The following is a 26253-nucleotide window of genomic DNA, read 5'->3' on the forward strand; positions in this document are numbered from 1 at the left end:
CTTCCCCCGCATGGCTAGAGGACGCCTCCTCCGCAGAGCTGGAGGATGTCTTCCTCCCCCGGATGTCGGAGGAAGAAGCGGGTCGCCGGCCCACGCGGAGGCAGGCCCTGACTCGCCCCGCCCTCCTCCCTAGCTCGGGTGATGAAGATCATTGAAGCTGAGGGCGGGGCAGAGGCTGCAGCCCGGCTTGCTTCTCCCCACCATCGAACTGGTGGTCACAATCCTGGGTGACCATTGGTGAGGGAATGCAGCCGAGCTGCCTGATGAAAATCCTTGAAGCCGAGCGATGGCTGAAAGGCGCCAACCCCCGCAAGGTCGTGCTCCTCCAACAGCAGCAAGACGAAGGCAACGCGGGCGCTCCCCATCTGGGGGCTCGGAAGGTGGAAGGGCGTGATGCATGAGGGGAGTGCGAAGGCATGGCTACCGCCCGAGGAATCGATCCCTTTTTAAAGGCGGCTCTCCCCACTCGCATCCTCAAGCGTCACGGGCAAAGTCTTCATCGACGTGCTCCAGAGTCCTCCCCCTATGACACGGGGGCTGGGTCCCACACATCATGCAAGCTGACCCGAAACGGAAGAAGCCAAACCGCCGCACGTTGAGCGTGTAACCGCCCCGCGGTTACAAGCACTCCTCCATCCTCGCCGAAACCAGCGGTCGAAAGGGCAGACCGCCATGCAGCTGGCATGCAACTGCACCGCGGGGGCGCACCCCTTCGGCTTCGTTGCATCCAGCATGGAGGCCCAGGCCCACACGTCATGTAACCGGCACGCCGGTTACTATGTGCAAGAAACTGCACCGCCACTTGCGCCAATGCCGCGCCTTCTCGACTGCGGAACCAGTGCCGCGACTCGAGGAAACCCTACGCATGGCCCAATAGTGCCAATCGAGCACATCGATCACGGGTCATTCAGCCGCGGGAGGAGGCGCGACAGTTGATATGGCCAAAAGTGGACCAGCAGTAATGGTGGCAGCAGATAGGCAGAAGCAGCGATCAAATCGCCTGCAGGCTCGTGTCCCCTCCTGAAGCAGCAGGGGAGCCCTCTCCCACGGCGTGAAGACGACGCGCCCATGTTCCGTTCCTCGAACAACACGCGCACGCGGCCGCCCCGCGAACCGCCCGTCCCGTCGCATTAACTCCTCGGCAGGGCAAGCGACGCCTTTGGCAGGCGAAGCGGGCATTATTTCACCTCCGCCATGATGACCGCGTCAAAAAAGGTGCGCCACACCATTTAAATTCATATCCTTTTCCTCCTCCCCTTTCTCTCTCTTGCTACAGGGACCGGGAAAGGGGATATTCTGAAAGGGATCCTTCTCCGTGAAGGAAGCGGGCCCCGAGCCCTCCTATTGATCAGGGGTTCGAAGGCTGGCCCCTCAGAAGGGTTCGACGGCCGCCCCAGAGCACACGGGCTTCAAGCTCATTACTGATTAGGGGTTCAAAGGCTGGCCCCTCGAAAGGGTTCGACAGCCGCTCCAGAGCACTCGGGCTCCGCGCCCACTACTGATCAGGGGTTCGAAGGCTGGCCCCTTCGAAGGGTTCGACAGCCGCCTCAGAGCACACAGAGCGAGGGATGACTCTAGGTATGTCCGATACATGGCCGAGGCTCGGGCTACGCTCCCGAGGTACCCTAGGACATTTCTGAGACCAGCAGGAGCGATTTTGTAACGGAATCCCATCAGAGGGAGGCATCGAGCCCTCGGACCCTATCGAATGGGACCGGGTCTGGCAAATCACCTGCAGGTACTTTTGGAGCGCGCCTCTGGGCCACTAGCCGACCCTTATCGAACGGGGCACGGGCGTCCACTCGGATCACCCGTTAGCAACTCACTGGAGACACCATGTTCGGCGCCCTCCGAGGGCAACATGGCGCTTCCCCCCCTTCCTCCTTGCGGAAAGGCGACGAAGGGGCGTATAATAAAAGTTGAGACAGTCCTTGATCGCCCTCTCGCTCCGTGCAGAGGCTCGGGGCTGCTCTCGCAAACCCGGCTACAGCCAAACCGTTGACAGCGTCAACAAACCAGCCTAAAAACTCGGAACCTGACCATGCACCCGAGCTACAATCAGGTCGCATGAGGGAACAACCAGGCCGGCCAAGGCATCACGAAAGGCATTAAGACCTCAGAGGAGTCAAACCACTCCTTCGAGGCCTCGGGGGCTACACCCGGCGGGTGCGCTCGCGCGCACCCACCAGAACAAAGTGTAACCGAGAAAGGCCAGTCCCCTTGCAAAAAAGTGCGACAAAGCCTCCAAGCGAGTACCAACACTCCCTTTGAGGCTCGGGGGCTACTGTCAGGTACCGTAATTAGGGGTACCCCCAACACTCCTAAACATGGCTGGTAACCACCATCAGCACAAGCTGCAGAGACTGATGGGCACGATTTAGGTCAATGCTTCGTCTACTCAAGGGACGCGATCTCGCCTCGCCCGAGCCCAGCCTCGAGCGGGAATAGAAGTCCCAGACGAATTCTCGCCTCGCCCGAGGGCCTCCTCAAGCAACGGGTGCACCCTCGACTCGCACGAAGCCTAGCTCGGGCAGGCTTCGTAGTGAAGTTCCCTTGGCCAAATCGCCTCACCAACCGACCGTATCGCAGGCGCATTTAATGCGAGGATCGCCTGACACCTTATCCTGACACATGTGCCTTAGTCAGCAAGGTCGAAGTGACCACAGTCACTTCGCCCTTCAACTGACCAACCTGACAGGAAAACAGCGCCGCTCGCCCCTCTCCGACTGTTGTGCCACCCGCCAGGGTGAGGCTGACAACAGCTAAGTTCAGCCTCAGGCGCAACAGGAAGCTCCGCCTCGCCCAACCTTGGCTCTCGGCCTCAGGAGGAGGTCTCCGCCTCGCCCGACCCCAGGGCTCGGCCTCAACCTCGGCCTCAGAAGGAGGTCTCCGCCTTGCTCGACCCTAGGGCTCGGCCCCCGCTTCGGCCTCGGAAGGTGGTCTCCGCCTTGCCCGACCCCAGGGCTCGGCTTCAACCTCGGCCTCGGAAGGTGGTCTCCGCCTCGCCCGACCCCAGGGCTCAGCCTCAACCTCGACCTCGGGAGGAATCGCGTCCTCGCCCAACCCTAGCCTCGGCCTCAGGAGGAGTCTCCACCTCGCTCGACCTTGGGCTCGGACTGACCGCGCCACGGGGGATGCATCATTACCCTACCCCTAGCTAGCTCAGGCTACAGGGGAACAAGACCGGCGTCCCATCCAGGCTCGCCCCGGTAACAAGTAATGATGGCTCCCTGCGTGCGTCCATGACGACGGTGGTTCTCAGCCCCTACGGAAGCATGGAGACGTCAGCAAGGTCCTAGCAGCCCTGACAGCTGTGCTTCTACAGGGCTCAAGCGCTCCTCCGACGGCCACAATACCACGTACACAGGGCTCTAGCACCTCTCCGACAGCCACGTTGGCATGTACACAGGGCTCAGGCACCTCTCTACCGGACACATTAGCGCATAGCTACACCCCCATTGTACACCTAGACCCTCTCCTTGCAACTATAAAAGGGAGGTCCAGGGCCTTCATGCGAGAGGGTCACGAGAGAACGAGCTAACGAACAGGCTCACTCTCTCTCTCTCTCGCGCGAACGCTTGTAACCCCTACTGCAAGCGCATCCCCCCGGCGTAGGATAACACGAGCCGCGTTTTCCCCCCTTGTGTTCCATCTCGCGCCAACCCATCTGGGCTGGGACACACAGCGACAATTTTACTCGTCGGTCCAGGGACCCCCGGGTCGAAACAGCGACAAGGGTATTCACCCTCATCACCTCGTGAGTGGGATGATCAGGGACTCCCTGGTTTAGGGGAGGGCCTAAGGTGATGGCTCAACTGGTTTAGGTGTGAGCAGAAGGATTGTCCCCTCATATAAGGACCGATTTGTCATCCTTCACTACCTATACTCATGATAAGTACAACCACTCGAGACTGTATGGGCAGTCACTCGATCTGAACTCGTACTGTCCAACCCAGGGTTATGAAGGCTAGGGAGCACCGGGAGGATAAGGAGGGGGAATGTTTTGTCCGGTTTGGACATGGCGGTGGCCTAACTCCTTCCGGTATAACCGTTAAGGTTAGGACGCGCGCGGAAGGAAAGAGATTCGGATTCGGATCCCATTGGCCATGAGATCGCAGAGCCGGACTAGTGGGTAAAGTGTACCCCTCTGCGCAGAGTTCAAACCTATTCGAATAGTCCGTGTCCACTGGAATGGACGAGTCTCGTGTGGTATGACAATTAGTGTTTTACAACCTCCATGAACAGGGAAATGTGTGTGTGAGTGTGTTTTTGGAAAAGAAAATGATGCCACGGGAGCGGGAAGCTCAGTGGTGGTTGAGTAATGTGTTATTTCTATTTCTTTGGGAAAAAACCCTAAAAGTACTGCCTTTCTCAGAGAAAAAGAAGAGTGACTTCAACTCCACCATATAAAGCATGTATGATATAGGTCCCTTTCTCTTTACGGGAGCGGGATGGGCTTGCGGAATACCTAGTGTATTCACCCAGATTTATTTATGTTTTTCAGCAGTTGAAGACTTCTTTTTCTGCTATGCTTGATTAAGGGGGCTGTGTATGCACCCAGTTCTGCCTGTGGCTTGGGCTAGTTTATCTTCTACTGTGCCTTGGATTTCTGGCTCTCTCTCGAGCTTGTACCCTGGTATTGTAATAACATTTATTCGAACTCTGTACTATTTGAAGTAAGGAATGTGGTTACTATCCTCCTGGGACTAGTAATTGTATCACATTTGAGTCCCAAAGGATCGAGATGCTTCAGGTGGTATTAGAGCCATAGGACTGGCCATAGATCGCAGCCCCGACCATAAAAGTTTGCCTTAACAAAAAAACACCTCTCACCCCTAACAAAAATCTCCTCTCCTTTCCCCTGATGTTAACAGACCCTTCTTTTCTTCTACCATATGGAAGGCTCTTGGGTCATTAGGACATCCTACTGCTCAGAGGAGGAAGGATTCCCTGATCTCTTGCGAAGTTGTGCGCTTCACATGGGGATCCGCAAGAAGCCGGAGTATGTTTGGAAGGAATACCGCGAAAACGGAATTGAGAAGTGCTCTATGGCAGTCTACCTGGGAGAAAGCCGAAGCTACCCAAACCACCCTCCTTTCCAAGTTACCTTCACTGGACACCACTTCCCAGACACTTGCCAAAATGTTGCCCGAAAAGCCCTCCGACAGTTATGCCAAAACTACAACAAAGAGGTTTTTGAAACCCCCCTTCGTTACTTCCCACCTAGCAATAAAAATACCCCTACCTGGAGGAAAAGACTTCAGGCCCTGTCAGGAAGAGATCCTACCGAGGATGACCCCACCATCATCTACATGGCCGGATATCTCCACACTCTCGATAACCCCTACGATGACCTTTCCTCCCATTGCACCCACCTAAACTCCCGGGTGGAAAGCTTAGAGCAGCAGGTCAAGGAACTTAAAAAGGAGAAGGCATCCCTCCAGGAGTGTCTCGATATAGCAGAAGGCGAAGAAGCCAACACTCGTGAAGCCTACCGAACCCTGAAGATGGATTACGAAAAGAAGCTAAAGAAGCTCGCCCCCACGAAGAAAATCCAAAAGAAGACCAAGAGCCAAGGATGCCAGACTGAGCGGAAGAAGAAAGCCCCTCCAGCACCACCTCTCTCCAGGATAGAGAATTTGTTCGACATCGAGGATATGTCCCTAGCTAGCCTTGATGACCTTCTCAAGGAATTTGGAGACACCTTAGAAAAGGAGTTCGAGAGTACCTTAGAAAGTGCTCGCGTGTAGTACGACTTGTGGTAACTGTATGCTTGTAATGAACTGGTGTAATGAATAAAATAACTTGGTTAAAAAATTGGCATATGCATAATAGTAACTCTCTCCCCCCTGGTAGATGGCTGCGGATAAAACCACGCCTACCGCCTCCGGGATTGGAGCAGGGTTTCCCCTAGGAGCTGAAGGAGAAGCCGGTGGAGAAGGGAGTGAGACCCACCTCCCCGCACCTCCGGAGCTGCCATTAGATTTAGCCCAAGTTCTATCCAATCAAACCCGACTCATTGTGGTCCTCACTAGAAGTCTGGAGAATCAACGCCCGAATGGTGGAAGACCACAAGACAGGATGGGAGATTTCCTGAGGCTCAAGCCTCCCACATTCACTGGATCCAGCAATCCCCTCGATGCTGATGACTGGCTGCGCACGATTAAAAGGAAGTTAGAAGCCATCGGATGCCCAGAGAATCAGCGTGTTCAATTGGTTGCTCATCAACTTTCCGAGATGGCCCTAGCTTGGTGGGATACCTTCAACGCTGCCGTCAGAGATGCTACCTGGATAGAGTTTGAAACTGCTTTCTAAGAGCACCATGTGCCCTAAGGGATCATTCAGCTCAAGGAAGATGAATTTCGGGAACTAACTCAAGGTGGAAGATCTGTTAGCGAGTACGTGCACAAATTCACAGAATTAGCCCGCTACGCGCCTGATGACGTCAGCACAGAAGCCAAGAAGATGGCCCGCTTTTTGAAAGGGCTCAGACCAGAACTAAAGACCATCCTAGCCAGCCAAGATTTCCTCAGCTTCTTGCACCTCTCAAACTAAGCCATACAAGTGGAAAGGGCAAGGGAAGAATAAAAAGGTCACCTCAAGAGGAAGTTCCAAGTCCTCCGAGCTCAGCAGCAGGACCGACACCAGAGAACTCGATCCTTTGGGTTTCCACCCAAAGGACCAAGCTTCAATAGACCAGCGGGACCCACTCCGTCACGTTTCAGTTAGCAGAGTCAGAGCTCCTTTCAGGCCCCCTCGGTTGCGAGCAACCAACCACCAGCAAATGCTTGTTGGCACTGCGGAGACCCCAGTCACTTCAAGAACAACTGCCCCCAGTTGAAGGCATTAGGACCTCCTTACTCCAACTCGGTGAATGGCCCCAAGAATACCTCAGCACCCGCCCCCAAGGCGCCCTCCTCCATCAGCCAGCAGAACAAGACCCAGTATCAAGGAAGGGCACGAGTAAACCACGTCGATGCTCAGGAGGCTCAGCAAGCTCCGGGAGTAGTACTCGGTGAGTTCCTTGTTGAATTTACTCCCGCTACTGTACCTTTTGATTCAGGAGCATCCCATTCTTTTATAGCCACTAGTTTTGTGGAAAAGCATGGCATTCCCTCTACCCACCTAGAAATCCCCTTGGTCACCCGAACCCCAAGGTCAGACCTTCTATGCCAGCTCAAATGCTCCCAAATCAGAATTATTTTAAGTGGGGTAGTGTTAATGGCAGACTTAACCGTCTTGCCATCCCAAGGAATTGATGTGATCTTAGGAATGGATTGGCTAACCAAGCACAAAGGCATCATAAGTTGCGCAAACAAGACAGTCCTTCTCACAAACCACCAAGGAAAGTCAGTCTCTTGTCAAGCTCAGCCACCCGCTAATGATCCAATGGTGTTTAATCTAACAGCAGAAAGCATGTCAGTGATAGAAGAATTCATGGATGTATTCCCAGAAGAGTTACCAGGAATGCCGCCAGAAAGAGAAGTGGACTTCTACATAGACCTGATCCCTGGTACGGCACCCATCGCAAAGAGACCGTACCGCATGGCTCCTACCGAATTAGCAGAATTAAAACTCCAAATTGCAGAGCTCCAACAAAAAGGGTACATCCGTCCCAGCTCATCCCCTTGGGGAGCACCAGTCCTCTTCGTCACTAAAAAGGATGGAAGTATGAGGATGTGTATTGATTACCGATCTTTAAATGAAGTTACAATAAAAAACAAGTATCCACTCCCTCGAATCGACGACCTCTTCGACCAGCTTCAAGGGGCCAGATATTTCTCCAAGATAGACCTGAGGTCTGGTTATCACCAACTGAGAATCAAGGAAGCAGATATTTAGAAGACTACATTCGTCACCCGGTACGGATAATATGAGTTCACAGTAATGCCTTTTGGACTAACGAACGCACCCGCCTTTTTCATGAACCTCATGAATAAGGTATTTATGGAAGAACTGGATAAGTTTGTCATAGTCTTCATTGATGACATCCTTATCTACTCCAAGAATCGCAAAGGCCATGAGCGTCACCTCCGGATCGTCCTCGGAAGACTCAGGACACATCAACTCTATGCTAAGCTCAGCAAATGTGAATTCTGGTTAGAAAAGATAGCCTTCCTTGGGCATATCTTGACTGCAGAAGGAATAGAAGTAGACCCGTCCAAGGTAGAAGCAATATCAAAATGGAAGCAGCCATTCAACGTCAGTGAAGTTCGAAGCTTAAAAGGAATGGCAGGATATTACCGCTGTTTTATCAAGGGATTCTCCAGCATAGCAAGACCCATGACCGAGCTCCTCAAGAAAGACAATAAGTTTGTGTGGTCCTCGAAGTGTGAGGAAAGTTTCCATATCATAAAGGAAAAGCTCACGACCGCACCCATTTTGACACTACCAGATATACACCAGGACTTCGTCGTCTTCTGTGATGCTTCAAGGCAAGGCTTAGGGTGTGTTCTGATGCAAAATGAGAAAGTCATTGCTTATGCATCAAACTTACTCAAGTCGCATGAGCAGAATTATCCCACCCACGATTTGGAATTGGCAGCCATAGTGCATGCCCTGAAAATATGGAGGCACTACCTAATTGGGAACAAATGTCACATCTTCACCGATCACAAGAGTCTGAAGTATATCTTCACTCAGCCAGATCTAAACCTCCGTCAGAGAAGATGGCTTGAACTGATCAAAGATTATGACTTTGAGATTCATTACCACCCTCGGAAAGGCCAACGTGGTAGTAGATGCCCTCAGCCGAAAACCTTTCGGGATAAAGAGAACCAACTTTTTAGAAGATTGGAAGAAGGAATCAGCTCAGCTGAATGCATGTCTGGGAAACAACGGCAGCCTAGAAGTCAAGCCAATGCTAGAAGACCTCATATGCAAAGCTCAACGCCTGGACGCGGAGACAGCAAGACTTATGGCTAAAGCTCGCAAAGAACAACTTTCGGACCTCAGGACAGATGAACAAGGAGTCCTTTGGTTCAAGAACCGTCCATGTGTACCAAAAGGAGAGGCACGGGAAGTCCTGCTCGATGAAGCTCACAACTCAGCCTACTCCATCCACCCAGGAACCACCAAGATGTACCTAGACCTCAAAACCAGATATTGGTGGAGAGGGATGAAGAAAGAGATAGCACAGTATGTGGCCCGGTGTGACACTTGCCAACGAACAAAAGCCAAGCACCAGAAACCTGCAGGCCTATTACAACCCCTTCCAGTGCCCGAATGGAAGTGGGAGGAAATAGGCATGGATTTTGTAACCGGACTACCCCGGACGCAAAAAGGGAATGACTCGGGTAATAATAGACCGTCTTACCAAGGTAGCCCACTTCATTCTAGTGAAAACTACCTTTGGAGGAGCTACCCTTGCCCGGATTTATCTTAAAGAGATAGTCAGACTCCATGGCATTCCAAGGAAGATAGTGTCAGACAGGGGAACCCAGTTCACCTCCAAATTTTGGATGAGCCTTCAGCAAGCTATGGGCACCAAGCTAGACTTCAGCACCGCCTATCACCCCCAGACAGATGGTCAGACAGAAAGGGTTAACAAGGTCCTCAAAGATTTATTAAGAGCCAGTGTGTTAACGTTCGACAGAAACTGGGAGTCCAGTTTGCCTTATGCAGAGTTCTCGTATAACAACAGCCATCAGGCCAGTATCAAGATGTCATCGTTCGAAGCATTGTATGGACGAAAGTGCCAGACCCCTCTCATGTGGTCCAACGTAGGGGAAAAGACACTGGAAGGACCTGCCTTTGTTAAAGAAGCTGAAGAGAAAGTTGCCCTGATCCACAAAAGATTACTTGAAGCTCAAAGTCGGCAGAAAAGTTATGCGGACAACAGGCGGAGAGAACTCAGATTTGAGGAGGAGACTTCGTCTACCTCAAGGTCTCCCAGATGCGTGGTGTCAAGAGGTTCCAAGTGAAAGGAAAGCTAGCACCACGATTCGTCGGCCCCTATCCCATCATTGGCAGAGTAGGACCCGCAACATACCGTCTTGAATTACCAGAATCCATGTCTGATATCCACAATGTGTTTCATGTGTCCTAGCTCCGCAAATGCCTGCAAGTACTAGAAAGTCACATCGAAGAAGAGATAATCCAGATTCAGAAAGATCTTCAGTACCGAGAAAAGCCAATAAAGATTCTTGACTCAGTAGTCAGAAAGACCCGCAACTCAGAAGTGAAACTCTGTAAAGTCCAGTGGAGCAGGGAAGGATAAGAGGAAGCTACCTGGGAAAGTGAGGACTCTTTGAGGAGGGAATACCCTTACCTTTTCTCGAGCCCCGTCTGAATCTCGAGGGCGAGATTCCTTTAAGTGGGGTAGGTTTGTAACATCCCAAAAATTCAAGCCAAGGTTTGGAACCCTAATCTCCTAACCCCCTCTTTTATCTCCCCTAAATTCGCCCCCATAGGTCATCTCATCATATGCATATACTTGATTGTTAGAAGCACCTCACATAGATTATTATTTTCTAGCACCCAAGATTATTTAGCTATTTATTTGTTCAAAAGAAAAGGAGATAAAAGAAATAGAAATAGAAAATAGAAATAAGAAATAGAAAAAGATCAAAAAAAAGGGAAACCCCCCTCGGCTGGGCCGCTTCCGGCCCAGGCCACCTCTCTCTCCCTCGCGCGCGCCCGCACCCCTCTCCCTCCCGCGGCCCAAGCGGCCCATCACCGCATGCCCGCGCCCGCCACTGACACCCCGGCCTCACCCGTCAGCCAGCGCTCCCCTCCCTCGCGATCGCCCCCTCTCTAACAGGCGGGCCCCGCCTGTCAGCTCCCTCCCCTCGCTCGTGATCTGTAATCGACGCGATCACCGCCGGCCGAAGCCCCGCCTCGTCGCCTCGCCATTGCTCCTCCCCAGCGAGCATTGGTGCCTTGCGGCCCTGTCCCTTGCGCCTGCCCGAGCTATCTCATCACCCCTCTGCCCGAGCCATCCCGTCGTAACTATGCGCCATTTTTGCCGCCGCGGCAAGCGTCGCCGGTGTGCGCCACCTCACCCCCCCTTCCCCTTCCCGGTCGCCTATAAAAGGGCTGCCCTGAGCTCCTAACTCCACCGCATCAGGCCTTAGCCACTCTACCTTCCTCCCTCGGACTCAATCGAGCTCGCCGCAGTCGTCCCTCCCTTCTCCGGTGAGCTCCGCTCTGCCCCCTCTGTTGAGTTCAAGTCAAATTAGTGCAGCTATGGACCTCCACCACTTCACCGCGAGCACGACTCACCGTTGGCCTCACCGGCGACCTCACCGCCGCGAGCGCCCGCCACCGCGTCATGGACCGGCCACCCCAGGCACCCTCCGGCCAAATTGGCCCCTCCACCATGATCCCCTACCCTCGCCCGTGCCTCACCACCACTCCCCCATCGCGGAACCGGAGCCCCGGCGGAGAACCGTCGTGGGGCTTCTCCGACGGTCAAGCCCCGGCCGGTTCGCCCCCCCCCCGTCACCGCTCCACGCCGTCAGCCCCCCTTCCTCTAGCATGTGGGCCCATGCTCACGGCGCCATCCCTGTGCCGTCCCCCGCTGGTGGGCCTAGTGGACCGCCTGCCCCGCGCTCGGCTGGGCCGAAATCCCCCCCGGCCTAGCTAGCTGAGAATTCCTTTTCTTTTTCCTTTTCCCATTTTCATATATATATTTATATACTGATATTTTATGCACCAAAAATAGTTTAAATAAATTATAGGGCACAAAAATAATAATGCATAATAATTGGCACACCCACCAAGTCGCCATGATTGATGTATTGTTCCTTATCTGTGTTTGTTCGCGGAAGAGGGATCTGATCCTCCAGAATTTATAGCTCCGGAAGAAGGGCAGGAACCCGACCCCTCCGAGATAAATCTTTTGTGCCAGGAAAGCTTCGATGAAGGCAAGTCCATCCTTCCCTTGATGCATAATTTACCTATTCTCTCTACCACTACCTAAGCCGGGATTATGGTATGGAATATTTGCATGGTGAGCAGAGAGATAGCCCGCATTAACAAACATCTTTTGAGTACAAATTGTGGGATGGGAAAAGGGCAGTGTTTTGACTAAACGATGTTTTAAAAAAGTATGCGATGAAGGGTATTCACCCTCATCACCTCGTGAGTGGGATGATCAGGGACTCCCTGGTTTAGGGGAGGGCCTAAGGTGATGGTTCAACTGGTTTAGGTGTGAGCAGAAGGATTGTCCCCTCATATAAGGACTGGTTTGTCATCCTTCACTACCTGTACTCATGATAAGTACAACCACTCGAGACTGTATGGGCAGTCACTCAATCTGAACTCGTACTGTCCAACCCCAGGTTATGAAGGCTGGGGACACCGGGAGGATACGGAGGGGGAATGTTTTGTCCGGTTTGGACATGGCAGTGGCTTGACTCCTTCCGGTATAACTGTTAAGGTTAGGACGTGCGAGGAAGGAAAGAGATTCGGATTTGGATCCCATTGGCCATGAGATCGCAGAGCCGGACTAGTGGGTAAAGTGTACCCCTCTGCGCAGAGTTCAAACCTATTCGAATAGTCCGTGTCCACTGGAATGGACGAGTCTGGTGTGGTATGACAATTAGTGTTTTACAACCTCCGTGAACAGGGAAATGTGTGTGTGTGAGTGTGTTTTTGGAAAAGAAAACGATGCCACGGGAGCGGGAAGCTCAGTGGTGGTTGAGTAATGTGTTATTTCTATTTCTTTTGGGAAAAACTCTAAAAGTTCTGCCTTTCTAAGAGTAAAAGAAGAGTGACTTCAACTCCACCATATAAAGCATGTATGATATAGGTCTCTTTCTCTTTACGGGAGCGGGATGGGCTTGAGGAATACCTAGTGTATTAACCCAGATTTATTTATGTTTTTCAGCAGCTGAAGACTTCTTTTCTGCTATGCTTGATTAAGGAGGCTGTGTCTGCACCCAGTTCTGCCTGTGGCTTGGGCTAGTTTATCTTCTACTGCGCCTTGGATTTTGGGCTCTCTCTTGAGCTTGTACCCTAGTATTGTAATAACATTTATTCGAACTCTGTACTATTTGAAGTAAGGAATGTGGTTACTATCCTCCTGGGACTAGTAATTGTATCACATTTGAGTCCCAAAGGATCGGGAAGCTTCAACTATTACTTAGGCAGAATTCACAACTCAGTTTAGAAACTACCACATTCCTGTTGGATTAATGAAAATCAAGAAGGAGTTTCTGTCATTGAAGCAAGGCAACATGTCTGTCAGCGAGTACTGAGACAAATTCATTCAGCTGTCAAGATATGCTCCTGATGAGGTAGCTAATGATGAGAGGAAGCAAGAACATTTCATCTAGGGACTTAATGGGCCATTACATTATGCATTAGTTGCCCATACATTTCCATCGTTTCAGAGGCTGCTTGATAAGGCTCTTGCTATTAAACACAAGCATGTTCAACTGGGAGATCTGAAGAGGAAGGCCATTGCACAGGGAGTGGGTAGCAGCAGTGTTCGTCCTCGCTACGTTCTGCCTTAGGGTACTCCAGCTCGTCTAGGAGGAGGACCACGTCCAACTCAGTATGCTCCACAGGGGACTCCACAGACACCCCACACTCGTCAGGCTGCCCCCACTGGCACCCCAGCGAGGCCTACAGGACAGAAGACTGGCCCTACATGCTTCAAGTGCAGTCAGATTGGGCACTATGCTAATGCTTGTCCAGTGGGGAATTCTGGTACACCAGCTCAGAACATGCAACAGACTCCTAGCAAGGGATACTCTATTGCCAGGGTTAATCAAGTCAGCGCAGATGCTACTCCTGATGGTGCTGACATCGCACTTGGTATATTTTATATTAATGCAATTCCTGCAACCATAGTATTTTATTCTGGTGCTACACATTCATTTATGTCTGCTCGATATGCCAACACAAATGAGATACCACTGCAAAATATGAAAACACCAATGATAGTAATTACACCTAAAGGGTATGTTGAGGCAAATCATATGACACATAGATTGACATTAACAATTATGGGAAGAGAATTCTGGGCTACCGCTATAATACTAGAGGCAAGCAGTATAGATCTGATCCTTGGTATGTCATGGTTAAGAAAGGCAAAGGCCATTATACTATGTGGTAGGGGTACTGTAGAACTCACCAGCCCTAAACGAGAAAGATTTCAAATTGAAACTGCAGTAACTACCTCTACCAGACGTGCGACATTCTTTATAGCCGAGGAGTTCGTTGGTGACAACATCTGTGTGGTTAGGGATTTTCTAGATGTCTTTCTAGAGGAGTTACCAGGGATGCCACCGGAGAGGGAAGTTGAGTTTGTCATTGATCTCTTACCTGGGATTGCTCCTATTTCTAAATACCCCTATAGAATGTCCATAGAAGAGTTACAAGAACTTAATAAGTAGTTAACGGAGTTACAGGAGGCAGGGTACATTTGTTCGAGTTCCTCACCTTGGGGAGCACCGGTACTGTTTGTACAGAAGAAGGATGGTTCGCAACAGACATGTGTGGACTATAGATCACTTAATTATGTCACCATTAAGAAAAAGTACTTGTTACCTCGTATTGATGACTTATCTGATCAGATGAGAGGTGTTAGGGTGTTCTCTAAGATTGACCTCAGGTCGAGCTACCATCAAATGAAGATTAGGCCATATGATATTCCCAAGATGGCTTTCTCAACCTGATATGGTTTATATGAATTCACAGTCATGTCATTTGGCTTAACCAATGCACCAGCTTATTTTATGAATCTGATGAATAAGGTCTTCATGGAGTATCTCGATAAATTCGTCATAGTATTCATCGACGACATTCTTATTTATTCCAAGAATGACAGTGAGCATGAGGAGCATTTGCGGATGGTGCTACAGAAGTTACGGGATAATCAGCTTTATGCCAAATTTACCAAGTGTGATTTCTGGCTTGATGAAGTACATTTTCTCTGGCATATCATCTCCAAAGGAGGAATTGCTGTGGATTCGGCTAAAGTAACAACGATGATTGATTGGAAGATACCAAGTACAGTCTCGGAGATCTGGAGTTTCTTGGGACTCTCAGGCTATTACCAACGATTCATAGAAGGGTTCTCCAAGATTGCTAAGCCTATGACCTCATTGTTACAGAAGGGCAAGGAGTTTAAGTGGACTGAGGAATGCCAAGAGGGTTTCGATCAGTTGAGATCTAAGTTGATGGCTGCTCCAGTGCTGATTATGCCAGATCTACAGAAGAATTTTGATATATATTGTGATGCAAGTCGCCAAGGCCTGGGATGTGTGCTTATGCAGGAAGGACACGTCATTGCCTACGCATCTCGCCAGTTGCGGAAACATGAGTTGAACTACCCCACTCATGACTTAGAACTGGCAGCCGTTGTGCATGCTCTCAAGATTTGGAGACACTATATTATGGGAACCAAGTGCCGAATCTACACTGATCACAAGAGCTTAAAATACATTTTCACTCAGAAGGATCTTAACCTTAGGCAATGCCGATGGTTGGAGCTCATCAAGGATTATGACCTGGAAATTCACTATCATCCAGGCAAAGCGAATCTGGTTGCGGATGCTTTGAGTCGGAAGGGGCAGGTCCATGCAGCTATTGTCACCCAGTTACCCGATGAGTTAGCAGAAGATTTTTGAGAGGCTCAATATGGGGATAGTTGCTCATACTGAAGGAATTACCATCAAAGTGGAACCTACCTTAGAGCAAAAAATACAAAAGGGTCAGATCGGTGATGCCAAAATTCAGGAGATCAAGGATCTAATAACGGAAGGTAGAGGTCCAGATTTCACGAAGGATGAGCAGGGCACGATATGGTTCAAGAACCAGATTTGTGTTCCTGAGATCGACAGTCTTCGTGAAACCATATTGAAGGAGGCACATGACTCAGTTTATTCTATCCACCCTGGTAGTACTAAGATGTACCAGGACTTGAAGCAGAAGTATTGGTGGTATGGACTAAAGAAGGATGTTGCTTCACATGTTGCTATATGTGATGTTTGCCAGAGGGTGAAAGCGGAACATCATAGACCTGCTGGATTACTGCACTCGCTTAAGATACCTGAGTGGAAATGGGAAGATATTGGCATGGACTTCATTGTGGGATTACCCCGCACATATGAGTATGACTCTATATGGGTGATTGTGGACAGGCTAACTAAAGTAGCCCACTTTATTCCAGTGAAGACCATGTATTCAGGAGTCAAGCTAGCAGAGTTATACATGGCACGGATTGTATGCTTACATGGTGTGCCAAAGAAGATTGTGTCAGACCGAGGATCATAGTTTACTTCTCGGTACTGGAAGAAGTTGCATGAGTGCTTGGATACAAGATTGAATTTTAGTTCGGCCTACCATCCCCAAACTGATGGGCAGACCGAGAGAACCAACCAAGTACTAGGGTATATGTTAAGATCTTGTGCTCTTAAGTATGGTGGTAGTTGGGATAAGAGTTTTCCCTATGCAGAGTTCTCCTACAATAATAGCTACCAGGCCAGTTTGAAGATGTCCCCATTTGAGGCTTTGTATGGCAGAAAGTGTAGGACTCCACTGTATTGGGATCAAACTGGTGAAAAGCAGTTCTTTGTGTCGGTGTTTTGGGTCCGACCGCACACCCGGGGTGGCCCCTCGAGGTGTTTTAGGAGTAGGACGGTGTCGCCGACTGTAGCAAAATGGTTCGTGCCAGATGCACAAGGGACGATGGACGATGTTTACAGGTTCGGGCCGCTTTGAGATGCGTAATACCCTACGTCCTGGTGAGTATGCTTTGTGTACGAGGTTACAAGGTAGCTCTCCAAAGCGTAAAGAGTTGAGGTGGATGGTGGAGTAGTAATGGGGTCCATCCTTTTGAAGGGGTGCCGCCTAGGCCTTATATATTCGACCGTGGGGCAATACACGTGGATATGATAACAATGTGCACCTAAAAGATAGTGAACTGTTTGAGTCTATCTTCCTATTATTCTGCCGACCTATCCTCGCCTGGTTCCGTTGCATGGGGCTCCAGCGCGGGAAAGTCGGATCTTCTGTTGTGGTCGCTTGCTCAATGCTGTGGGGCCGTCCGGGCTTGCACCAATCTGGCCTTACATCAATCTGCTTTACTGATTGTCCCTCTCCAGGCCCATGAAGGAATGACCTTACGATTTATTGGGCTCTTGGGCCTCTCGTGAGGTCTTTTATCCTTCCGGTGGACCCGGGGGATATCTGTCCCCCACAAGCCCCCGATCTTTGGGTTGATTTTGAGGTAATCAGCCCAAAGATCCCAGGTCCAGCTTGCAGGTAATTTGGAGAAAAACGATTTCTTACTGTCTCCTTCTGCTTTGATCACTCGTAAACTGGAGCTTTGTTTCATGCTTGTGCCTTAGAGGTCGGCATTTCATATTGTAGGACCCTGAACTTCATTGGGTGCACCGGAGGTGCACCCAATGGGTGTAGCCCCCGAGCTTCGAGTAGATTTTGGAAAATAATCTACTCGAAGGTCTTCATCAGAAATTATTTTTATTTTACTCTTGTACTTTGGTTGAGGGCCAGCCTTGTCTTTAATCTTGTCTTATGCCTTAGAAGTCGGCACTATCTTGGCTTGAAATGGTAATTCATGGGGTGCACCGAAGGTGCACCCAATGGGTGTAGCCCCCGAGCTTTGAGTGGATTTTTGAAAATAATCCTCTCGAAGGTCTTTATTTCGTGTCCTTCTGCTGAGAATAATCCTTTCTTTTTTCTGAATGCTTTAGATGTCAGCATTATGTCATCAATATTATGCTTCAGAGGTCAGCATGTATTTTGTCTTTTGCAGCCAAGTTCGTGATCCACCCATATCTTGCTAAGTGGTGCAATTTATTTGCTCTGCGACTGATTGGACATTTGATGGACGTTCCCTCGCTAGTCTTCACGTCGCTTCTGTCGGTCAGATTTTGTACTTCCCCGGCTATATTTGGCTTTCCTCTGATCCTTACTGATATCTCATTTTTGTCTTGAGGTATTCATTGCATGCCCTGCACGGATGTGACAGTTTTGAAAAATATACTGATAATTCCTGGGTGTCCCCCCCAATGGGTGTGGACAAGGGATGGCTTGGTACGCTGAGTGTTTTAGCCGGCTGCTTCTGAGTAGTAATGTGATGCGACGGCGGGCGTAATCATATCATCCACGCTGTTGACTGGAGTCCCAATGGGGGTTGCGTTGCGTGAAACGGCATCAGTCGCCTGACGTGTCTTCAGACGGGTTGAAGTGTGTATTGAATGCTTCGCGACTGTTCAGTGACCGTGGTTGGAGGTGAGCAGTTGCGTTCTTCTTCTATAAATAGTGCCTTTGCCTCTCTGGTTTTTTCACATCTCTTGCTATTCTCCGCTGCTTGCTTTCTTCTCCTTCTCGCGCTTCCACCATGGGCAAGAACAACAAGCGCAAGCGTGAGCCGACTCCTCCATCAGAGGACTTCGGTGATTCGGAGTACTCAGAGGAGGAGTTCTCCTCTAAGTCCGAGGGGTCTCCGGCTCCCATCCCTCTGCGTGAGTCGTCTGACGATTCAGACGACTCCCAGGGGCTTGCGACGGAGGTCTGGACTTACATCCGGGCCGTCGAGCGCTCCGGGCTCGAGGGCTCGGATGAGTCGGGGTACTCCTCGGACGAGGAGGACTCGTCTGAGGGCGGTGGCGGCGATGGCGACGACGATGACGACGACGACGACGAAGGCGGTGGCGGCAATGACGGTGACGGCGGTGATGACGGTGACGGCGGCGGCAGGGGCGGTAGCGGCGGCAGCAGCAGGGGCAGCAATAGGGGCGGCAGCGGCAGAGGCAGCAACAGGGGCGGCAGCGGCAGAGGCAGCAACAGGGCCAGTGGCTAGATGCCACTGGTCCTTAGATGTTAGTATAGTATAGTAAAATAATGTAGTAGTATTTAGTAGTGTAAAATAGTATAGTGTAGCGTAGTAGTAGTAGTAGTAGTAGTAGTAGTAGTAGTAGGGAAGTATCAACTCATAATGAGTTGATTTGTAAGTATGCCAACTTCCCTTAATGAAGAATGGTTTCGTCTCCTCTATGCCGATTATCTTGCTGTTGTGTTTGTGTCGTAACTTAGAGTTTTTGAATCATTCCTCCGCTCGCCTTATTTATGAAGTTGACTCCTTTGGGATAGTAATTAAATAACTTGGGCATCACATCGACGCTTTTAGGGGTGATGGCCGAGCTATTATTGTCAACATTTGCGCTTTTGAGATAGCGTCCGAGTGGTGGCGAAGCCATGTCAGCGTCGGAATGACTAATGACCGCGTCGGCGCTTTTAGAGGTAAAGAGCCGAGTGACTTGTGACGTTGTCGGCGTCTTAGAGGTAACCGCCGAGCGACTGAAAACGACATCAGCGTTTTAGAGGTAACTGCCGAGTGACTCGACGACATCGACGTTTTAGAGGTAACTGTCGAGTGACTTGGTGACGTCGGCGTTTTAGAGGTAACTACCGAGTGACTCGATGACATCGGCGTTTTAGAGGTAACCGCCGAGTGACTTATGACGTCGTCAGCGTCTTAGAGGTGACCGCTGAGCGACTGGAGGTAATATCGGCGTTTTTAGAGATAACAGCCGAGTTAGAACGGGCTGCGCCGGCCATGTTGAGGGTAATAGCCGAGTGATGATGTGGCACACCGGTGTTTTGGAAGTGACCGCCGGGTGACAACGTGGCACGCTGGTGTTTTTAGAAGTAACTATCGGGTGCTGACTGGGCGCTTTTGGAAACGGCATCTGACTCGGGAATATCCCATAAGTACTGCGCTTTTAGCCGCCTCTGCTTTCCGTGCCCTAGTTCTTGCTTTCCTGCCTCCAAATCCTCTCTGCAATTCGGCTCCCGCTCTGTTCGCCAGTAGAGTTGAGATGGCGCCCAAGAGGAAGGCCTCGAGTTCATCCACCGCGGTGATTCCCCCAATCGACCCCAACAGTCAGTTGCCTTTCGCAGGTAACCACATGTCTATTGTCTCCGAGCCCGACCTTCTCCACCTCGTGTCCATCGGGGTTCTTCCCCCGAGGGAGCTCTGTTCTTGGCGGATTTGTCATGGGGTCACTGTCCCGACAGAGGATACCCATGAGTCCGTAATTTACGTTCCTTTCCTCCTCCGCGGTCTCGGTCTTCCCATTTCCCCTTTTTCCGTGGCCTCCTTGATTTCAATCGTCTTAACCTGACCCATCTGAATCCCAATTCCATTCTGCAAATTTCCATTTACATTCATTTGTGCGAAGCTTTTCTTGGCGCGCTGCCACATTTTGGGTTGTGGAAGTACTTGTACCACTGTCGCCCTGGGATGGCCGGGGGGCAGCATTAGCTGGTTGGGGGTGCTAGTTTGGAGATGCGCCGTGGGAGGAAGACTGAGTATCTTGAAATTCCTCTCAAAGACAGTATCAAGGGATGGCGCTTGGAATGGTTTATTGTTGAGAACCATGGAAATTCTCTCCCCCCACGGTCGGGAAGACAGCCAGATGTTCGCACTCCGAGTTGGACCGAGTCCCCCACTGATCAGGAGGTGACTGAGGCAGGGCTCTGCTACCTGACGTTGGACTGCTGAAGGAGAGGGGTCTGACTGCAGAGGCTGTGGTTGCTGATTTTGTTTTTAAGAACATTCAGCCGTTGAAGGACAGGGCTCACCCGACTTATCTGTACCGAGGCCTAGCTGATTCAACTCGGGTTACCAACAGGAGAATTCCCTCCGTAGACTTGGTGAACCGACTTGAGATGATTCTTAGAGGCAAGGTATCAAACGTTGGTGCCCCAATGGCATACTAGGCCTGGAACTTGCCTCCTTCCAAAGCCTTCACTCATTTTGTTTCAAATCCACCTGTTGCTGATGGCAGTTTGGGCCTTAGAGTGCGACCCTCTGCTGAAGAAGTTAACGCCTTGGTTGCCTTGCTCGGGGAAATTCCTGATGATTAGCGGCAAGTCCACTTTGAGGTACCTTTGGATCCTAGTGACGCAGAAATAAGTGCTATGCTTGATTTGCTGGCTGAGGACTCTTCTGATGCTGCTCCTGCTTGGACATTGGTGGTGGCACCTCCCCTAGAAACTGATATAACCTTGGATATTCAGAAGCCTGTCAGTACTCGCCCAAGATGCCCTTCCCAGGCCCATCAACTTGATCCTCCTGCTAATGAGCAGAAAAAGAAAAAGAGACGTCTCCGGCGGGTATCTAGTTTGGATCGGGATACTGGTCCTTCGGCTCCTGCTGCTGAGGAAGTTCCCGTGCCTGAGCTTACTGACGCTGACCTTAATGAGGGTGCTCCACCCGCTGCTGACCCTAATGGGAGTGCTCCACCTGCTGCTGACCCCAATGGGTGTGCTCCACCTGCTGCTGACCCCAATGGGTGTGTTGTCTGTGTTGCTGATGAGGACGACGGGGAGGAAGAGGATGAGGTCCCTCTGACTCAGAAGAACAGTCGGCAGTACGTCGCCAGTGGTGAAAGTAGTGGAGTTCCTTCTCCTGCTTTGTCTGCCCTTATTGGTCTGCAAGAGTTGTCCCTGGCAAACTTTGATCAGTCTCTTGAGGATATGGTTCCAGAAAACCTGCTATCAGAGCCAGCGGATCTTGCTGTGATGGAGGTTTGTGCTGATGTGCTCGATGCTGGGTTGAGGTCATCTCGCGCCTCATCGACCTTAGAGCGCGGTCTTGAGGGTCAGGAGACTGACTTGGATCGTCTTGCTCCCATGGAAGTATTTGAGGGACCCTCAGCCTTAGAGGCGGCTACTGCAGAGAACTTGGTCCTCAAGGATGGTGCTGACACTTGCCCAGCCCCCGAGGATGTTGCCGGGGATGATTCGGCTCGGGTGGGAAACGCAAGCCACTGCCCAGCCCCCGAGGGTACTGCCGGAGATGATCCAGCTCAAGTGGGTAGCGCGAACTATAGCCCAGCCCCCGAGGGTGTCCGAGCGGGGTCTCCCTCTTGTACTTCCATGGATGTTCACGCAGGATCTTCTCCACACTCCGGTTGCATGGTGGTAGCCCAAGCCTTGGACCAGGGAGTCGCTTTAGAGGGTAGCGTTCCCGCTGACCAAGTTTTGGGCTCTGTTGATGGCACTGAGTTGGTTCCTGCTGGTTCATTGCAAGCTGCTTCGGGTGGCGACCTTACGCCCGGTCATCAATTGATCTCTCACGATTTGGGAATCCCTTCATTCTTCTCCAATCTCCAGGTACTGTGATATATTTTAGCTTGACTTTTACGCCTCCTGTACTGCTGTTATTACACTTATCTGTTCTCCTTATCAGGCATTGGTGGACGGGATGGCTAGCCAGCTGAGGTTGCAGGGTGCTTCTGTTCCAGAAGGAGCTTTGTCTTTTGCACGTTGGAATCCGGTGTTACTTCAACATCGTGTCTCTGACTTGGAGGCGACCAGTGCTGGTTAGTGCTTTTTTGCTTCTCTTTGTCTTCATTATTGAATTGCCTTACATTCTAACCCCTTTTGTTTGATTGTCTCCTGTTAGATATGACTCGGCAAATTTCCACTCTTGAAGAAAAACATTCTCGAGATCAGGCTGAACTTGTCTGGCGGTGCTCTGATTTGGAAGAAAAGTATTCTCAAAGCCAGATTGAACTAGCCCAGGTCTCTGCTGCCCTAGATGACGCCAATGCACTGAGCTCTTCCCTTCGCGCTCAGCTTGATTCTGAAAAGGTGACTTATGAAACTGTGCCTTGCCTTACTGTGCTCCTATTGCTTGCTTGATGTTTGAAGGAGTTGATTCTTGTTTGCAGGAAGAAAAACGTGTCCTTGCTGCTTCTCGCGACAATCTTGACAGACTGTATCGCGACTCTAGCAACTCGTTGACCATCCTGGAGAGGAGTCATCGCTTCACCATGGAGGAGTTAGACAATCATCGCTGTAAGCTGCAAGAATCCACGGATGACGTAATCCGTCTCAGGCAGTTGATATCGGCGAAGGATGCTACTATCAAAGAACTTCGTGTGTCCAAGAAATCCATCGCCCAGGAGCTAGAAACCGCTCAATTGGCCGCCAAGGATGCTGAAGAAACTTCCATTACTCTGAGAGCCCAGCGCGACAGAGCCATGGATAAGGCCATTCGGGCGGGGCGAATCTTGATGAGGAGACCTGGCGTGGTTGTTCCTGAAGATATAAGGGCTGACGTGAATGCTGCTCCTGATTCCTCAAGTCGCCCTTCCTTGTCGATTGCTCCTGAGAAAGATATTGCGAAATAGAGAAATATTTTGTGTGCTTTGAGCGCGCGGTTAGCATGGTCAGACATTTGTTAGAGGACACCAGTTCAGCACTTGAATGATATTGTTATTCTCCTATTGTTTCATAGTTCAATCAGTACGTAAATTTGTAGTAGTAAAATGGTGTGTGATGGTTTTGAAACTTGTTTGCGGGATATAAGAGTCATCCCTATATGAGTAATCGTAAGCGCGTCAGATCGCCTTAAGTTGCCGCTGACTTAAGTCGGTTGCTTCTGTTAATAGGGCATAGTGGTCACCTCGAGTTACGTAAGCGCGAGCACGTTGCACCGGCTTATGTCGCTGCTGACTTTGGCCGATTGCTCTGTTAGCAGGGCATAGTGGTCACCCCGAGTTAAGTAAGCGCGAGCATGTTGCACCGGCTTAAGTCATTGCCGACTTAAGCCGATTGCTCCGTTTGCAGGGCATAGTGGTCACCCTGAGTTAAGTAAGCGCGAGCATGTTGCACCGGCTTAAGTCATTGCCGACTTAAGCCGATTGCTCCATTTGCAGGGCATAGTGGTCACCCTGAGTTAAGTAAGCACGAGCATGTTGCACCGGCTTAAGTCGTTGCCGACTTAAGCCGATTGCTCCGTTAGCAGGGCATAGTGGTCACCCTGAGTTAAGTAAGCGCGAGCATGTTGCACCGGCTTAAGTCGTTGCCAACTTAAGTCGATTGCTCCGTTAGCAGGGCATAGTGGTCACCCTGAGTTAAGTAAGCGCGAGCAAGTTGCACCGGCTTAAGTCGTTGCCGACTTAAGCCGATTGCTCCGTTAGCAGGGCATAGTGGTCACCCCGAGTTAAGTAAGCGCGAGCATGTTGCACCGGCTTAAGTCATTGCTGACTTAAGTCGATTGCTCCGTTAGCAGGGCATAGTGGTCACCCTGAGTTAAGTAAGCGCGAGCATGTTGCACCGGCTTAAGTCGTTGCCAACTTAAGCTGATTGCGCCGTTAGCAGGGCATAGTGGTCACCCCGAGTTAAGTAAGAATGCAAGTTGACCATGAACAAACTGAGTATACTTGAAGCCTTTTTTATTGATGACATATTTCCCACTTTACAGAGTACATTATTGTCCCGATAACTTTTGAAATACAGCTAGGGATAAAACTTCCTGAGGTGTTCTATATTCCAGGAGTTCCCAATTTCTGTGCCGTCCATCTGAGTGAGAGGATATGATCCTGACCGAGTGACTTCTGCTACTATGAAGGGTCCTTCCCATAAGAGCGATAAATTGTGCCGTCCCTCCCCCGTTAGAATTCGGCGGAGGACGAGATCTTCTACTGAGAAGGATCGCTGTCGTACGGCCTTGTCGTGATAGCGCCTTAGAGTCTGCTGGTATCGTGCTGATTGGATTACTGCATTTAGTCGTTCTTCCTCGAGTACATCAATGTCCTCTATCCTAGTGGCTTCGGCTTCTGCTATGCTTTCGAAGATCAGCCTTGGCGCCCCAAACTTGAGATTGGCGGGTAACACTGCCTCTGACCCATAGACCATGAAGAAAGGAGTGTTTCCATGCAGAGCTCGGCTAGGCTGGGTTCTTAGGCTCCAGACGACATAGGGCAATTCCCTTATCCACTTTCCCACGAACTTTTCATTTTTATCGAAGACCTTTTTCCTGAGTACCTCCAATATCATCTTGTTAGCTCGTTCAACCTGCCCGTTGGCTCTTGGGTGTGCTACAGAAGCATACTTGATCTGAATGCTTTTTTGCTCGCAGAAATCGAAGAATTCTGAACTTGTGAAGTTGGATCCTAGGTCAGTTATGATGCTGTTTGGTATCCCGAATCTGAATATTATGTCTTGTATGAATTCCACGGCCTTAGCTGAGGTTAAAGAAGCAATGGGTTTGAACTCTATCCATTTAGTGAATTTGTCGATAGCCACCAGTACGTGAGTGTATCCTCCTTGAGCTTTCTTGAAAGGTCCAATCATATCTAGCCCCCAGCATGCAAAGGGCCAAGTCACCGGTATGGTCTGCAATTGCTGCGCTGGTAGATGTTGTTGCTTCGACAAGTACTGGCAGGCTTCGCACCTCTGAACTAACTTGGCAGCATCACTTTTTGCTGTTGGCCAATAGAATCCCGACCTGAAGACCTTCCCGACTAGTGTCTTGGACGCTGCGTGTATTCCACATTGTCCAGCATGAACCTCCTCCAGAAGTTGCTTCCCAGTAGATGAGAGAATGCACTTCATGAGGACACCTGATGCACCCCGTCTGTATAATGTCTCCCCAATGAGTGTGTAGTGAGCCGACTGTCTAGCGATACGCTCGGCTGCATTTTTGTCATCTGGTTTCTCTTTATTCTTCATATACCTGACGATTGGCCTTCTCCAGTCATCAGAGTCTGACTCTGGTTGATTCACAATATTACACTCTTCTGCTTGATCCATTGAGATGCTCGGCTGTAGTATTTCTTGTACAAAGACTCCAGGTGGGACCTGAGTTCGACTGGATCCAAGCTTGGACAATACATCGGCTGCCGTGTTCCGATCTCTTTCTACATGATGAAATTCCAGACCCTCAAATTTATCTTCCAGTTTTCGGACGGCGGTGCAGTACTTTCCCATTGAATTGCTTGAACAATCCCATTCTTTGTTTATCTGGCTTATGACTACCAGAGAGTCTCCGTACACCATCAGTCTCTTGACGCCCAATGATATGGCGATGTTCAATCCATGGATTAGAGCTTCATACTCGGCTGCATTGTTGGAGGCTGGAAAAAGCAACTGGAGGGCATATTTGAGGTGCTCGCCTCCAGGTGCGGTGAAGAGAATTCCCGCTCCTGCTCCCTGCAGCTTCAGCGAGCCATCAAAATACATTCGCCATACTTCTGCAGTCTCTGGGTTATCTGGTACTTGATGTTCAGTCCACTCTGATACGAAGTCAACCAATGCTTGAGTTTTGATGGCAGTGCGAGGTCGAAATTCGATGTCATGAGATCCCAGTTCACAGGCCCACTTGGCTATTCGGCCAATGGCTTCCTTGTTGTGAAGAATATCCCCTATTGGAAAACCAGTGACTACTATGACTTTGTGGTCGTCAAAGTAGTGACGTAGCTTGCGGGCAGTTAGAAGTACTGCATATAATAGCTTCTGAACTTGAGGATACTTTTT

This window comes from Zea mays, chromosome 8 (assembly GCF_902167145.1).
Source record: "Zea mays cultivar B73 chromosome 8, Zm-B73-REFERENCE-NAM-5.0, whole genome shotgun sequence".
Lineage (NCBI taxonomy): Eukaryota > Viridiplantae > Streptophyta > Magnoliopsida > Poales > Poaceae > Zea > Zea mays.